The 18426-nt window shown below is 36.7% G+C and overlaps 1 protein-coding gene and 1 non-coding gene across 3 annotated transcripts in view; one reads left to right on the top strand and one right to left on the bottom strand.

Moving 5' to 3' along the window:
* The window catches only part of PJA2 (praja ring finger ubiquitin ligase 2), a 68270-nt gene that overhangs the window by 6677 nt on the left and 43167 nt on the right, over nt 1-18426 (top strand). The window lies entirely within an intron of this gene.
* LOC118657206 lies at nt 499-628 on the bottom strand. The gene has a single exon (XR_004967928.1). It is a non-coding gene; the product is annotated as a small nucleolar RNA SNORA18 (small nucleolar RNA).

The following is an 18426-nucleotide window of genomic DNA, read 5'->3' as shown; positions in this document are numbered from 1 at the left end:
TACTTTGTATCTCAGTTTGGGTAATTTCTCATGACCTGTTTTGAAGCTCATTTATACTTTCCTTGCCTGGTCTTTTTATGAGCCCATAAAATACATTCTTCATCTCTGTTTATGTGTTCTTTATTTCTTGAATTTTCATCTTCATTCTTGAAATCTGTGATCTGTCTCCTAACCCTGCTCCAGCAAAGGCCCTTTCTCTTTTACTTATCCCCTAGCCAAAATGGAGGACTGGTTGCTGCCCTTCTCCCAGTGGTTTAATGCTCCCCTCCCCCCCCATAGGAGTTAGAATTTAGGTAGGGTTTCATTCTTTTCCCACGTTGGCAGTCAGTTCCTTTCTTCCGCCACTGAAAAATAGCTTCTTTAGTCTCCCAGCTTGTTTCCAATCTTTTTAGCACCGAGTAGGAATCTGTGGATAAGAGCCTGTGAGTGACTGCCAACTTTATATATCTGTAATTCTCAGAGATTCTATACTCTTTTTTTTTTTTGGTTTGTTTTTGCAGCTGTCTTGTAATTCCTTCCCACAGATCTAACACACAGTTCTGTGAATAAAGGAAACAACATATTTATTCTATGAGGCGTTTCCAACTATGTAAGTCTACAAAAAAGATTCTATACTCTTTAACCCACACTTTATCTTGATAAAAGGAAAATTAGACACCCTTTAGAGGGAAGTAAATTATCCAGGGTCTCTAGAAAAGTGATTCTCAACCTTGGCTGCACATTAGAATCACCTGGGAATCTTTAAAATCCTGATTTCTGGGCCTCATCCTCCGGAAATTCTGTTTCTTTGTTGCTAATGTTGTGGCCCCACCCCATAACAAAGAAACAGCATTTCCGGAGGATGAGGCCCAAAAATCAGGATTTTAAAAAGATTCCCAGGTGATTCTAATGTGCAGCCAAGGTTGAGAACCCCTGCTCTAGAAAATCACATCCAGCATTCAGGAAGGATGCATTTTTTAATTTCTAGGGGAACTATTAAAAGAATGACACTAGCCCAGCCAGTGTGGCTTAGCGGAGTTGAGCACCGACCTATGGTCATGGGTCAGTTCCTGCTCGGTCAGGGCAGCACATACTTGGTTTTCAGGCTCAATCCCCAGTAGGAGGTGTGCTGGAGGCAGCCCATCAATGACTCCGTTTCATCATTGATGTTTCTATCTCTCCCTCTCCCTTCCTCTCAGAAATCAATAAAAATATGTTAAAAAGAAAAAAGAATGGCACTAAAAGGTATATCAAATAAGCTAGTAGATGAAATAAAATGGAATCATACCGAAGAAGTCAAGAAAGGAAGAATAAAGGAACAAATAATGAATAAGGAAAATGAAAATAATAGCAAAATGATACTTAAACTCGTCTATATTGGCAATTATGTTAAGTTTAAATAAATGCTTCAGTGAAAATACAAATATTTTTAGGCTTAAAAATAAGTGAAATCCAAATATATATTCTGTTTATAAAAAAAAATACTTTAAAGGCTCAGGATGAAAGTAAAAAGATGTAATAAGTATTGTCTGCAAACACTCACCAAAAGAAAGCTCTATTAACATTGTATAAAATAGACTTAAGGCAAAACAAGTATTATAAGTGATGAAGAGGAAAATACAATAAGTGGGTCAGTTTACCCAGAAAAAAAAAACCTTAAAGCATGTATTCATCTAGTAATACAACTTCTGAATATAGAAGATAATATAACAGGAAATATAGATACGCATTTATAGCTAGAGATTTTAAATATTTATTTAAAGTAACTGATATAACAATTATATTAAAAAACTAGTAAGAGAATAGAAAATTTGAATGACATGATTCATTAACTTGGTGTAATTGACATTTATAAAACATTGTATCTGACAACTGAAGACTGCATATTTTTAAGTGCACGTGGAACACTTGCCAAAATATTCTGGTTCTTAAAGAAGTATCAGACTTCAAAGGATTGAAATTATACAGTGCCTTTTTTCTTTTTTACCACTGTGGAATTAATTACAACTCAGTTACAGAAAAATAACTACAAAGCTTCCAAATGTTAGAAATTAAGCAAGACATTTCTAAATTGTCCATGAATCAAAAACAAAGTCATAATGGAAATTAGAGAACATTCTTATTGAAAAACAGTAAAATAAACAACCTGTGGAATGCAACTGAAGTAGTGCTTTGAGAGAACTTTATAGTTTTATATGCATGTAAAGACAAAAGGTTAAAAGTCATTAATATGAACTTGCAACTTAAAGGAGAAATCAAACTCAAAGAAAGTAGAAAGAAAGAAATAGTAAATGTCAAAGTAGAAACCAATGAAATAGAAAATATCAACAGTTTTAGAAAACTTTTTAAAAATAATAAATGTGTAATGAACTGATAAACAAAACAATGGGAGAAAACACAAATTACCGATACCAGGAATAAGAAGGGAGGCATCACTACAGAGTCTATAGATATTAAATTGTTAACAAAGGGAAATTATGAACAACTTTATATTAATACACTTAATAACTCCAGTGAAAGATCATAATCATTCAAAAAATTATCAAAACAGATATGTGAAGAAATGCCAAATCTGAGTTGTCCATTGTCTATTAAATAATTTGAATTTATTAAAAAACTTTTCCACAGAGAAAACCCCAGGCCCAGATGACTCACTGGTAAATCTTCCAAACATTTAGTAAGGTATAATATCAGTTTTATACAGACTCTTTTGAGAATTAAAAAAAAGTAGAATGTTTTCCAGAATATTTTATGATTTTAACATAATCCTGATAGGAAAACCTGACAAGAATATGACACACACACACAAAAAGAAATTATAGGCTTATATTTTTCATGAACATACATGTAGAAGTAATTCAGTGATATGTAAAAAGGGATAATATATTACAGATTTGTCCCAGGAATATATGGTTGATTTAATATTTTTAAGATAAATCTGATCTACTTTAACAGAATAATGTAGAAGAACCATAGGATCATCTCTGTAGATACAGAGAAATCATTTGACAAAATTCAACATCTGTTTGTGTTAAAAATCCTCATCAAAATAGGAATAGAAAGAAACATCCTTAATTTTTAAAAGAGTATCAACAAAAAATCCACAGCTAACATCATACATAGTGAGTGAAAGTTCTAGCCAGATATTGGAGAAAACTGGAAGAATTCAGAATCTAGTTTATAGGTAGAAAACAACTTCAAAGACAATAGCACTAGAATCTGATATTCACAAAGGTGTACTGCTGAAATACATTTTTTTCTCTTTATAATCATCTCCATTTCTAGAAAAGGTAACCATAGTGAGATTAATTTGCGTGCAATGTTGTCTAGTGAAAATAAATTTGCCTTGGCAAATTATGTACCAGTACTAGTAAGTGCAGAAAGAATAGTGACTGATCATATAGGTTCTTTTAAGTCTGCTTTGTTGGAACTTTTCATAAAGAATCTCAGATTGGATTTTCAAAAGCTTCTTAGGGATAGGAAGCCAAGCTAAGGACTTGTTCAATTGTGTCCTGTTACAAAGAGAACAGATTTTTATTGAATTTATGCAAATACATATATAGTCAGGAAAAATAGGAATATTTAATAAGAGTTTCTGAATTCTGGAGGAATCAGAGAGCAAAAGGTAGATTTTTCAACTTCTGTTACAAAGGTACACTTTATCAAATTGCTCTATACCTGGTATAAAAGAGAGGCAAAAAGGGGGTCCTTTAAATCTGGAAACAAAACATTAAAGAACTAGCAATGTTTGAAATGATAATAAAAATTATAATCATCTTTATTGTCTTATTCAGTGCTATGTAGTTCTTGTTTTGCTTCATCGTGGGTTAGCAGCTTTATGAATCAATCAGTTTTCCATTAAAAAATTCTTACCCTCCATTCAGTGTTACGATCTTAGTTATTGGAAACCTTTACGTTTGAGTAACTTGTCAGGCTCTTTTCCATGAATTTCTTTGAAGACGGAGAACTTTTGCAGGAAAAGTTTCCAAAAGCATCAAAGTGAAATAGTAACACTCTGTAAATGAGAAAATACTTGAAAATGGCCATGGTTAAAGATCTTCTAAGAGTTCACACATACATCTACACACACTCACATTCAGAAATAATTCAGTCGACTTAGTTACCATTCAACCAAAGTGACAAAATATTTCAAAATACAGAAAGTTACATAGTTGTAAAAGAATTTTCTTCTTTTAAGAGAGAAGACTGATTTTTCTCAGTAATCAAAGACTTGATAAAAATATTATGAAGGCCAGGAAATATTTTCATAAGACACAGAATCTTTGTTTCCAAGGCAGATTATATTAAAGGTTAAATAAAATCACAACCCTTTGTTTTTGTTTTTAATTTCTCATTAAGAGCAGGCCAATAATCTGAAAACACATGATCATACCAATAGATGCAGGAAAAGCATTCAACTAAATCCAACATTCATTTTTGATAAAAACCTCTTAGCAAAGTGGGGATAGAGGGAGCATATCTCAACATGATAAAGGCCCTATATGACAAACTCACAGCCAACATCATACTCAGTGGGCAAAAACTAAAAGCATTTCCCCTAAGAACAGAAATAAGACAGGGATGCCCACTTTCACCACTCCTGTTTGACATAGTACTGGAAGTGCTAGCCGTAGCGATCAGACAAGAAGAAGAAATAAAAGACACCCAAATTGGAAAAAAAGAAGTAAAACTCATTATTCGCAGATGACATGATACTGTACATAGAAAACCCCAAAGAATCCATCAAAAAACTACTAGACTTCAAAACAAAACAAAACAAAAAACTTCTTTCACCAGGGGAAACCAAATTCTAATTTTGCACCAGGATACTTTGTATTTTAAAACTCTCCCTTGTCTTTAAACTTAAATAGATTCTAGTTTTAACATTACTACACATAAAATTCCTTTCTCAATACTCATTTTCTACAAAGAAGTTTCTTTATCCATTCAGCTATTGTCCTACAAGTAACAGCTGTTTTATCTTAGGACAAAATTTTCTTTTTTCCTTTACAAAACATAACAAAACATGTCCATATTTTCCTTATCCAAAAAAAGCACATTGTATTTTCTTTTCCTGCTTTTCATATACATTCATTTTTCTTTCACCCTTATTATTTCTGGTAGTTTTAATTACATATTAATTAGTTTATTAATTAGAATTTTTAGCCCCTAAGCTAGTGGAAAATAAGTGAGCAATTACGGGACAGAAAATTTGTAAACACATTTTATACTAGAAGTATATTCTTCCTCATAGTAAAAGTTTCATATTAGTACAAGACATGTTTATTCACAGACCCAAGTATCTTCTGTAAAAAAATCTAAAAACCATAAGTAGATCATCTTATGTTTAGCATTTAATATTTATCTTGGAAATGCTTTAGATATAAATGAATATCCATTATTTGGTTTAACTTAGTATAAACTTTTTTTTTGTTTAATGTACTTGCTTTTAATAATTATGCTTGGTTTGGATATTAAAGAACTAATCATCATCTTAACATTTTTTTTATTGACAAATTTTGAAGATATACCTGTTTTTATTAAGCCAAAAAATGTAAACTAACCTTTTTTTAAATTTTAATCAAAGATTATCTTAGATCATGTGAACTTAAAAACATTTGGGCTGCCCAGCCAATATGGTTTAGTGGTTGAGCGCCAACCTATGAATCAGGAGGTCACAGTTCCATTCCCAGTCAGGGTGCATGCCTGGGTTGCAGGCTCGATCTCCAGTAGGGGTTTGTAAGAGGCAGCTCATCAGTGATTCTCTCTCAACATTGATGTTTCTCTCTCTTCTCTCCCTTCCTCTCTGAAATCAATTTAAAAAAAATTGGGATTAATTTCTATAATTCTGAGAGAATAGTGTGTGTGTGTGTGTGTGTGTGTGTGTATTGTGTGTGTGTGTATATATATATATATATATATATATATATATATATATTAGGTGTACTGGTTAATAATGTCAGAATTTGTAATCAAAGAAAACATGATAATTTCAAGAGAAACATCAAAAGTGCTTTAATCAAAGTAATGTTCATCACTAGCTACACATTTCCCCATCTTTCAGGTAATTTGTGGATACTGTCCCAGTAGAACAGCGGTTCTCAACCTGTGGTTCACGACCCCTTTGGGGGTCGAACGACCCTTTCACAGGGTCGCCTAAGACCATCGGAAAACACATATATAATTACATATTGTTTTTGTGATTAATCACTATGCTTTAATTATGTTCAATTTGTAACAATGAAAATACCTCCTGCATATCAGATATTTACATTACGATTCATAACAGTAGCAAAATTACAGTTATGAAGTAGCAACGAAAATAATTTTATGGTTGGGGGTCACCACAACATGAGGAACTGTATTAAAAGGTCGCGGCATTAGGAAGGTTGAGAACCACTGCAGTAGAACTTCCTTGTTTTGAGGCAAACCGTTCAGAGACCCAATTTTCCACTTCTTTTTACATTTTGAAGTGCTTCTCAGAAAGTGCGTGTGCCATGGATTAGAACAAGTGGTAATCTGAAGGAGCAAGTCCTGGTGAGTACAGCTGGTGGGTTAATACTTCCCAGGCAAGATCTTTTAACGTGCCTTTAACTGGTTTTGAAGTGTGTGATGGTGTGTCATCATGAAGCAAAATTACTTTGCCGTGTCTTCTGGCACATTCTGGTTGTTTCACGATCAAAGCATGGTTCAAATTGATTATTTATTGTTGGTAACGATTAGTATTAACGGTTTCACCTGGTTTTAGAAGCTCATAATACACCACACCTTCCTGATCCCACCAAAGGCAGGGCATTGTCTTCTTTCCGAAGCGATTTGGCCTTGCAGTCAATGTTGATGATTGACCTGGATCAACCCATGATTTTGTGCATTTGGGATTCTCAAAATAAATCCACTTTTCATCGCCAGTCACAATTCAATGCAAAAAAGACTTTCTTTTATGCCATTGAAGAACATTTTACTGATGAGTTTTGAGTTTTCCATTTGTCTTTCATTCAGTTGATGTGGCACCCATTTTCCTTCCTTTAAAATCTTTCCCATTGCTTGTAAATGATCGGAAATTGTTTGCTGAGCAATGTTTAATCTTTCTGCAAGTTGATTTTGAGTTTGACACGCATCTTCATCCAATAATGCTTGTAATTGTTGGCCTTCAAACTTTTTCTGTTGACGTGGACGTTCTTTGTGTTTCACATCAAAATCATCACTTTTAAAGCGTATAAACCAGCGTTCACAAGTATCTTGAGATGGAGCACATTCATCATAAGCTTCCTGTATTCAGCAGCACTTTTCTTCAAAATAAACTAATGAATTAAAACTTCCCGCAAATGCTCTTTTTTGGGCACAAAATTTGACATTTTTAAGTGTAAAAAATATCTATGATGTTAGCACCTTCAGAAAATTTGACATACAAAGTTTTGAAGCTTGCTGTCAAGACAACAAAATAGCATACATATCAAATCACATATATATCAACACGTGTAACTCCAGCTATTGAAAAAAATCCGCATTATTAACTGGTACACCTAGTGTGTGTGTGTGTGTGTGTGTGTGTGTGTGTGTGTGTACTTAATTTTTTAAAGACAAATAGAGCTTTTTACAAATTCATTTTGGCAATACCATTTAGAGATAGAAAAATACTGTCTGTAACATACAGACATAAACATATAGAAAGACATAACCAGAGATCTTACAGTTTTGTTTAAAATGTTTATCCATGTATCCTGTATAAAACTCAAAAGTAGTGGGATACAGATTATGTTTCTGGCAGATGCACTAAATTAAGGTAACTTGCTCAGATGGCCAGTGTTTTACTGAAGATTTTTTATTTGCATACTGTGAGGATCCTTTTAAAACTGTTTTTAGATTCATTAAAAGCTTCTATTCAAAGAATGCATTTCATTGTTTCATTGTGGTTTGGAATCCTCTCTTTTAAGGATGCTTCTTAAGGTGGACCTATCTAAGTTAAAGGTTCTTCAGAGTGGCCACTACAATTTCAAAAGTTCACCCATTTTCCAAAAGGCAAAGATTCTGGTCCATCGACCAGGTAGAACTCATCTTTGCCTTTAGATGTCCGAAGATGTCTTTATTACAAAAAGCCTTGTTTCCCAACTGGTCTAAAACACAAGGTATCATGTGTTTTTCCCCCTTTGGCATAGAGTCAGATGACTTACCAAGAAGCTTCAACAAACAAAACACAGGTATACACAATAAGTCAGAGAGTTCAAAACACAAAAAGAATGGAGCTTGGATCAAAGAGAGACTTAGTCTCAAACTCCAGTATTGGTGAGAAAGCAGTGAGCTCAGTGGCGTCTGTGGGTTACCAGCACCTGTTTGCTTATCTGATACCTTGGAGTCACTGGAGGACTTTGGATCCCACTTCTGATGCCATGTAATGTCAAAAGTTCAGAAATAACAGAAGTAAAACCAATGAATCACTGAAGTATTAGTAATCAGTAAAAGTTTATTATATACTAGTACACACTAAAAAAAATTTGTAAACCAGGAGCACTCAAACCAAAACATGGATTTAGGCTCAGGGGTATCCTATCTAATAAAAGAAAAAAAGGGTAATTAACTGTACCTCCGCTATGCTTCCCATTGGCTAATCAGGGTGATATGCAAATTAACTGCCAACAAAGATGGCGGCCGGCAGCCACGCAGCTGAAGCGAACATGAGGCTTGCTTGCTCCAGTGATGGAGGAAGCCAAGGTTCCCCGTTTGCCGCGGCCTGGCTCTGAGCTCCAGAAGCAACAATGTTTCAATTATAGAAGCTAAACAAACCCTAGATACCTGCTTTTTCAGCCGCTGCGGCCTCAGAGCTGGGAGTGCCAGTAACGGCAACATGTTTCAATTATAGAAGGTAAATAAATCCCAGAATAAATAATAAAAAAAAAGAGTCTGGGAGCTTCAGTTGCCTGCCATTCTGAAAACGGCCCTCAGCCCTTCACCCAGACTGGCCAGGCACCCCAGTGGGGACCCCCACCCTGAAGGGGGTGTGACCAGCTGCAAACAGCCATCAGCCCCTCACTCAGGCCGGCCAGGCACCCAAGCAGGTCCCCCACCCTGATCTGGGACACCCTTCAAGGCAAACCAGCCGGCCCCCACCCGTGCACCAGGCCTCTATCCTATATAGTAAAAAGGTAATATGCAAACTGACCCTAATAGCAGAACGACTGGGAATGACTGGTCACTATGACACACACTGACCACCAGGGGGCAGACGCTCAATGCAGGAGCTGCCCTCTGGTGGTCAGTGCGCTCCCACATGGAGGAGCTCTGCTCAGCCACAAACCAGGCTGGACGGCTGCCAGTACAGCGGTGGTGGTGGGAGCCTCTCCAGCCTCAGCAGCGCTAAGAATGTCTGACTGCAGCTTAGGTCTGCTCCCCGCTGGCAAGTGGACATCCCCCGAGGGCTGCCGGGCTGCCAAATGGATGTCTGATTGCCATTTTAGGCCCAATCCCCTGGGGAGCAGGCCCAAGCCAGCAGGTGGTCATCCCCTGAGGGGTCCCAGACTGCGAGAGGGCACAGGCCAGGCTGAGGGGATCCCCCGCTCCCTCGAGTGCACAAATTTTTGTGCACCGGGCCTCTAGTATTGTTATAAAGTAGGTTATGTAGTGAGAAAGTTATTGTTTACAATTCAGATGCTCTTTGACTTATGATTAGATTACATCCTTATAAACCAATCATAAATTGAAAATATCATAAGTGGAAAATGCATTTAATACACCTAGCCTACCAAACATTATTGCTTAACCTAGCCTATCTTAAATGTGCTCAGAACACTTACATTAGCCTATAGTTAGGCAAAATCGTCTAACAAAGCCTATTGTTGAATATATCATGTCATTTATTGAATGCAGTATCTCCAAGAAATGCAACAGAGTACATTGTAAAGTATTGGTTGTTTACCCTGGTGATCATGAGTCTGACTGGGAGCTGCAACTCTCTGCCCCTGCCCAGCATCACAAGAGAGTATCATATAGCTAGCCTGGGAATGGATCAAAATCCAAAGTAAAGTTTCTACTGAATTCATTTTGCTTTCACCACATCATAAAGTTGATAAATTGTAAGTCAAAGCATTGTAAATCAGGGCTATCATAAGCCAAAAACGACCCAGGTCAATTTAACCGGGTAAAATAAGCTAGATTAAGCTTTCTTTGTATGACTAAACTGGTTTTGTCTCTTTAGGGAGTATTCAAGTCTGATTTCTATTTTTTATTTTAACACAACCAAAATAATGTGAAATAAAATTAGAAAAGTACATTTAGAATAGCATAAAAATATGTAAGATACCTAAAAGTAAATCTAATGAAATTGGGCAGGATTTCTTATGCTGAAAATTACAAAGCAGTGCTAAGAGACATTTTAAAATACTTAAATAAATGGAGAAATATTCCATCTGTATGTAGTAGGAAACTCAGTATTGTTAAAATACCAGTTTTCCCCAAATTGAACTATAGTGTCAGTAGAAATCCCAGAATTTTTTATTGATTAAATGGATTCCAAAGTTTATATCAAAATGTAAATGTCTCAGATGTCAAGACTTGTTATGAAGTAATATTAATTAAGATATTTTGTATTAGAACAGCAGTTTTCAACCTGTGTGCAGTGGCACACTGATGTGCCACACTAATTTTTAAAACATGCAATAACTGACTAGTCAGCGGCATTGACCTCTTCCTATAGACCTTCACATATCTAGTTTCTTGGTTTATGACAAAAGCTTCACTGAAGTTAAAAGAAAGCATTTATTTTTAATAAACTATTAGGTAAACTGGATATTTGTATAAAAAAGGCACATTATATTTTAAAAGTTCATTTGAGTTAGATAATAGATCTAGATCAGCCGTGGGCAAACTACGGCCCGCAGGCCGGATCCGGCCCGTTTGAAATGAATAAAACTAAAAAAAAAAAAAAAAAGACCGTACCCTTTTATGTAATGATGTTTACTTTGAATTTATATTAGTTCACACAAACACTCCATCCATGCTTTTGTTCCGGCCCTCCGGTCCAGTTTAAGAACCCATTGTGCCCCTCGAGTCAAAAAGTTTGCCCACCCCTGATCTAGATGTATAAGCTAAAATTATCCAGCTTCTAGAAGAAAATCTATGAGAATATCTTGACTTTGGAGTAGGCAAAAATTTCTTAGAGCATAAGTTAGAGTACATAAGAATTTATATTCATCAATACACCATTCAGACAGAGAAAAAGCAAGCGATATACTGCAAGAATTTATTCATAATAAATAAATCTTATGAAGGACTTGTATAAGTAACTGTTACAAATCAAGAAGGAAAAGGCACAAACAACCCAATTTTTAAAATATGCAAAAAAGTGAGCATATTTTACAGGAAGATGTCTAAGAGGCCAATATGCATAGGTAAAGGTGCTCTACATTATTACTTATGAGGGAAATGTCACAATGCAGAACCATCACACCCCTGCCAGAATGGCCCAAATTAGAGACTGACAATACAAGTGTTGCCAAGGATGTGAAACAACTGGTGCTCTTCTATTTTGCTGGTGGGAATATAAATTGTTTCAGCCATTTTGGAAAACTATCAGTAGCTGTTATAGCGAAACATAGCCCTCTACTGTGAGTTCAGATTTTATGTACCCAAGAAAGGTAAAACATAAAAACCATGTACAAGGATGTGTCTGTAGCAGTGAATCTCAGAAATACTTTGTTGGACAAAAGTAGGTAGACACAAATGAATTTATACTGTATGATTCCACTTATATGAAGTTTAAAATAGAAAAAAATAATTTGGGGTAATAGAAGCCAGGAAAGTGGTTGCCTCTGAGTTGGGAGGAGTTGATTACTTAGAAGGGGCAAATGAAAATCTTCTGAAGTGATGATAGTGTTTAATATCTTGAACTAGGTGGTATTTATTCATACGTATATGTGTATAAAAATTAATTGAACTACAATGTATGCTTAAGAGTTTTGTACTTTATTATTATAAATAACTAATTCTTCAACAAATGAGTGCAAAGAAAAGGAAATATTTTAAAAGTTTTACCATGAAAATTTCCAAACAAATTTCTAGAGTACAAAAAACTCCAAATACACATCATCTTGTTTCAACATTATGCCATTCTTTTAATTTTTTTTATCACCTAATCCTCTCCGCTCTCATATATGCCATTTTTTTGGTAGTTAGCACACATTTAAGTGTCTCAATATTAGATATTTAATTTATTCTGAGCACATTTTTTTTTACTTTTACTATTAAATGTAATTGCAACATTAAATTTTCTATTTTCCTGTACCTTTGTTTTTTGTTTTCCTGGCTTAGATGTGGAAGTAAATCTCTGCTGCTGCTTTATTCTGCACTAATTTGACTTGTGTATCTCAAAGGAGGGTGGGCCCTTTTTATTTGTGCTACATCTGAATCAGATATTTTTTTATCTAAGTGAAAGAGAAATTTGAGGAATATTCTTCATCTTGTGTTTTTTATTGGATTGGGACTTTATTTTTTTATCTCAATTATTTTTGACTCCCTTTAAATTTTTTTTTTCTGCCTTAGCCAATTTTACCTCCATTAAACCATAGAAAATATTTATTGTTATAGTGTGTTGGGTATATGCTCATTCAATTCTTTACAGATTTCTCTCTGTAGGTAGATTTTTTTAAAGCAGTGTTTGATAACATTTTTTAAACAACATAACTTAAAAACATTTGGTGAGATAAAGGGTTCACCATAACAAATTGGAAATACAGTTTTTGGGTATTTAAGTATAAACTTCGGGGATTATCCAAATATCTGTTCCTGATTACATATATTTTATGTTTCACATATGTTTTTAATGTAATTTTCACTATATCAATGCTGACTTTATTGTTCCTCTTTTATAATAGTTTACGAAAAATTTTCAGAGAAGAATAGTATTTAAGCAAGGTTAGCTTTCTTTTTAAAAATATATCTTATTGATTTTTTACAGAGAGAAAGGGAGAGGGATTGAGAGTTAGAAACATCAATGAGAGAGAAACATCGATCAGCTGCCTCCTGCACACTCCCTACTGGTTATGTGCCCGCAACCAAGGTATATGCCCTTGACCGGAATCGAACCTGGGACCCTTAAGTCCGCAGGCCGACGCTCTATCTGCTGAGCCAAACCGGCTACAGCAAGATTAGCTTTTTATCAGAATACCTCTGAGTATTACCAGAGATAGCAAACCCATTTCATCTCAGAAGGTTAACATTTGTACTTTAATTTTTTTCTCTCTGATTTAATTATAATTTCTACTGTTGTCTGACCGAAGAATTTGGGAGTCATATTCTGTAAGTTTTCTGTGTAGCAGTCTATAACTTCAAAATCTAGTGATTGAGACTTTCTGTAATCAATTTTAGTAATGTGCCCAGTTGTTTACAGTTACGTATAGGAATACTAGTATTATCACTTCAGCCCTTAGTTATTGTATATCTACTAATTGCATCTACTTGATTATTTTGCGGTTGTGTATATGTACAAGCAACCACTTGTGCTTGTGGATAGAAGATATGATAAGTCTAGAGGTCGATTAAAAAGTATGTAAAAGTGAGAATAATTTAAGTACAAGCTTAAATTGTTATTCCAAATAGATGCTTGCCGAAGCCGGTTTGGCTCAGTGGATAGAGCCTCTGCCTGCGGACTGAAGGGTCCCAGGTTCGATTCCGGTCAAGGGCATTTACCTGGGTTGCAGGCATATCCCCAGTAGGAGATGTGCAGGAGGCAGCTGATCGATGTTTCTCTCTCATCAATGTTTCTAACTCTCTATCTCTCTCCCTTCCTCTCTGTAAAAAATCAATAAAAAATATTTAAAAAAAATAGATGCTTTATTAATCTCTTGTAATATTTACTTTGCCTTAGCAACTGAAAATAGATGAAATAATGTTTGTAGGTTAAGTTGAAGTATAATTGGTTCCAATATATATATACAAAAGTTTTCTAGTAGCCTTTTTCATTGTTATAAACTCATTTTGTCATGAAGTCTATATTTCTGAATTTATAGCTCAAATGTAATAATTATCAAAATTTTGTGATGAATTCTTTTACTAAAAGGAAATGTAGGCTAGATAATTATATAAGTTTGTTTTAAAAGGAATTTTGAGAAACATTTTTAAGATATTTCGAGACATATAAAGCTAAATGTTGGAGAATATAATGGGCTTATGAGAGTAATCAAGACTTTCCCTTTTAAATAGTTGGATCAAATTGTATTGTTTCTCAACTAACTTATCTATTTCTAGAAAAGACCCTGTTAAAATTGTTTTCTTTGTTTGGATACCTGAAACCTATATAATTTTATTAACCAATGTCACCCCAGTAAATTCAATAACAATTTTTAAAAATATGCATTCATATGATTCAAGAAAAGACACTTTAAAAGTGAGTTATTTCTAGACAATTTACTGAATTGGAAAAATATTTGCAACTCAGTGGTATGTGATAAGGGTTTAATATCCAAAATGTATAAAGAATTTTACAACCCAGTATAGCAAAAAAAAAAAAAATCAGATTTAAAAGTGGGCAGAGGATATGACTAGACATCTTTTCAAAGAAGACATACAGATGGCCAACAGGTACATGAAAAGATGCTCAACATTACTAATTGTCAGGGAAATGCAAATGAAAGCACAGTGAGATATCAATTTACACCTATTAGAATGGTTATTATGAAATAGACAAGAAGTAACAAGTGTTGGGGACGATGTGGAGAAAAGAGAATCCTTGTGTATTATTGGTAGAAATGTAAATTGGTACAGCCACTATAGGAAACATGGAGGTTCCTCAAAAAATTACGAAGAAAATTACCATATGACCCAGAAATTCCAGTTTGGGGTATTTATCTGGAGAAAACGAAAACATTTAATTTGAAAAGACCCCATCATGTTCATTGCTGGAAACAACCTACGTGTCCATCAATGGATGAATGGATAAAGATGATGTTGTATCAAGTTAAGGAATCCCAAAGGGTTGCTGGCATCCAACCAGAAGTACAGAAGGATTCTTCCCTAGAGCCTTTGGGGAGAGCACTGCCCTACTAACATCTTGATTTTGGATTTTTAGTCTCCAGAACTATGAGAAAATAAATTATTTTAAACTGCCCTTCCTCCCTTCCCTGCCCCCCAATAAGATCTTCTTGGGGAAAAGTGTGATTTTACATACACACAAGATGGGTGAAGGGGTTCAAAAGGCACTAACTTTCAGTTATAAAGTAAGTCTTGGGGATATAATATCCAGCATTGTGACTGTAGTTAATAATATTTTATTGCATATTTGAAAGTTGCTGAGAAAATAGATCTTAAAACTTCTTACCACAGGAAAAAAAAATTTGTAACTCTACTGTGATGGGAATGAACTAGATTTAATTGTGATTGTTTTGCAATATATACAAATATTGAATCATTATGTTGAATGCCTGAAACTAAGATAATGTTGTTATATGTCAATTATACCTCACCTTTTTTTTTAAAAAAAATAGAGAATTATTTCTGGCTCCCAGCACATGGGTTACAGGAGTATAGAACTACTCTTTCAGTTGAAACACTTCTGGAAGTTAACTAATTTCTATCTTCCTCTGTGTAAAGCTTCATTTGAATCAGTTAGATTTAAATTCTAGAAGTAAGTGTCCCTGATTCAGTAGTTATTTGATGAGTCTCTTCTAGGTGATAGGTGGAGTATAGGTGTTAAGCAGCAGTTCTGATAATCCCAACAAGCAAAAGACCAGTATAATTCCTTTTCTTTTTTAAATATGTTTTTGTTGATTTCAGAGAGGAAGGGAGAGGGAGAGATAGGAACATCAATGATGAGAGGATCATTGATTGGCTGCCTCCTGCATGCTCTCTACTGGGGATTGAGCCTGCAAACTGGGCATGTGCCCTTGGCCAGAATCAAACCTGGGACCCTTCAGTCCGCAGGATAGTGCTCTATCCACTGAGCCAAACCGGCTAGGGCGGGTGTAATTCCTTTTGATGCTGTCAACCACAACATGGCACTTTGCATGCTGAGAAGTAGAGCTTTTAAAGGGAGAAATATACTTTCATGAGATGGTATTAGAAAATCTTGTTCTAGTAATAGGTGGAACTATAATAAAATCCAGTGTCTAAGAACATGTAATTTTCACTATTTGTATTATCTGTTGTAGGATAATGCATTAAGCTGCAATAGACTTAACGGCTCAGAACATTTATTATCTTACTAGAGGCACAGTGCACAAAAATTTGTGCACTCAGGGGGGTCCCTCAGCCCGGCCTGTGCCCTCTCGCAGTCTGGGACCCCTCGGAGGATGTCCACCTGCTGGCTTAGGCCCACTCCCTGGGGGGATTGGGCCCAAGCTGGCAGTCAGACATCCCTCTGGCAGCCCGGCTGCCCTCGGGGGATGTCCACTTACCAGCAGGGAGCAGACCTAAGCTGCAGTCCGGCATCCTTAGTGCTGCTGAGGAGGCGGGAGGGGCTCCTGCCACCACCGCTGTGCTGGCAGCCGTCAGCCTGGCTTGTGGCTGAGCAGAGCTCCCCCTGTGGGAGCACACTGACCACCAGGGTACAGCTCCTGCATTGAACAACTGCCCCCTGGTGGTCAGTGTGTGTCATAGTGACCAGTCATTCCCAGTCATTCTGCTGTTAGGGTCAGTTGCATATTACCCTTTTAGTATATAGGTTAGAGGCCTGGTGTACGCGTGGGGGCCAGCTGGTTTGCCCTGAAGGGTGTCCTGGATCAGGGTGGGGGTCCCGCTGGGGTGCCTGGCCAGCCTGGGTGAGGGGTTAATGGCTGTTTGCAGGCTGGTCACACCCCCTTCAGGGTGGGGGGTCTCCACTGGGGTGCCTGGCCAGCCTGGGTGAGGGGCTGAGGGCCGTTTTCAGGCTGGCCAAGCCCCCCGGCGACTGAAGCTCCTAGCCTCTCCTTTTTTTCTTTTTCTTTTTTATTCTGGGATTTATTTACCTTCTATAATTGAAACATTGTTGCCTTTTGCGGAGGCTACAGCCGGCCGCGGGAAGCTTGGCTTCCTCCATCACTGGAGCAACCAAGCCTCCTGCTTGCCCCAGCTCCTTAGCCATGGCCAGCTGAAAGCAGGTATCTGGGGTTTATTTATCTTCTATAATTGAAACTTTGTTGCTTTGAGTGGAGCTCAGAGCCGCCACGGCACTCGGGAAGCTTGGCTTCCTTCATCATTGGGGCAGTCAAGCCTCCTGCTCACTCCAGCTCCCTGGCTGCCAGCCGCCATCTTGGTTGGGTTAATTTGCATATAGTCACTCTGATTGGCTGGTGGGCGTGGCTTAAGGCATAGCGAAGGTATGGTCAATTTGCATGTTTGTCTTTTATTAGTGTAGATAGTTTGGGTGTGTCAGAAATTCAGGAGCAACATGGCTGGGTGGTTTTGGCTCAAGGTCTTTCATAAGGTTTCACTCAAGATTTAGGCCTAGAGTACAGTCATCTGAAGACTTGATTGTGGATGAAGCAACTACTTCCTAGCTGGTTCAGTAACATGGCTATTGCCAGAGGACCTCAATTTCCTCAAGAATTGTCAGTTACTCCTCATATGGACCTTTCCATAGAACTCTTGAGTGATCTCATGATGTAACAGCTGGTTCCCCTCAGAGAAAGAGAGCAAAGGGAGAGCAAACAAGGATGAAGCCACAATGCCTTTTGTGCCCTAATTTTTTAGATCCTGAACTGTCACTTATATCACATTATCTTTATTAGAAACAAGTTACTAAGTACAGATCACACTTAAAGGGAGCAAATTAGGCTCTGCTTTTTTGGAGGGTGAAGTATTAAATAATTTATGGGTATGTATTAAAACCACAACATTATTCTAATAGAGGTTTGTTGATGCTTTTAGGGATCAGGAATATTTGTTCATTTTGTTTATTGTTGTATCAGCACTGCAAATAGTGCCCTGGAACATGTTAGAATAAAGCCTTATTCCAAAGAAAATACTCATGAACTTAAGTCCATAGTTACCCTTTAAGATTGCCATTTTTGTACTGTAAATGTATAAGGATTCTAGTTAAGATTTTTTTCTTATTAAAACAGTATTAATTAGAGCTTTTATTTTTGCCAGTATGATTTTTTAGATATATTTTCACCCTTTATCTATTGCTAACAGTCTGACTCAGTTCAGGTAGAGCAGCAGTCGCCAACCTTTCGGATCCCATGGACCACCAGTGGTCCGCGGACCACAGGTTGGCGACCACTGAGATAGAGGATTACAACTTGTTGCTAAATTTATAATTTACTAGAGGCCCGGTGCACGGATTCGTGCACGGATTCATGCATGGATTCATGCATGGATGGGGTCCCTCAACCTGGCCTGCACCCTCTCACAATCCAGGACCCCTCAAGGGATGTTGGATTGCCAGCCTGTGGGGACCAGGCCGAAACTGGCAGTCCGACATCCCCTGAGGGATGTAGCAGTGCCTGAGTGGCAGGCAGCTGGGGAGGATCCCAAGCCGCAGCC

This window comes from Myotis myotis, unplaced genomic scaffold (assembly GCF_014108235.1).
Source record: "Myotis myotis isolate mMyoMyo1 unplaced genomic scaffold, mMyoMyo1.p scaffold_m19_p_5, whole genome shotgun sequence".
In the NCBI taxonomy this organism is placed as follows: Eukaryota; Metazoa; Chordata; class Mammalia; order Chiroptera; family Vespertilionidae; genus Myotis; species Myotis myotis.
The sequence above is the reverse complement of the archived record's forward strand: the minus strand, read 5'-3'. Positions and strand labels throughout refer to the sequence as shown.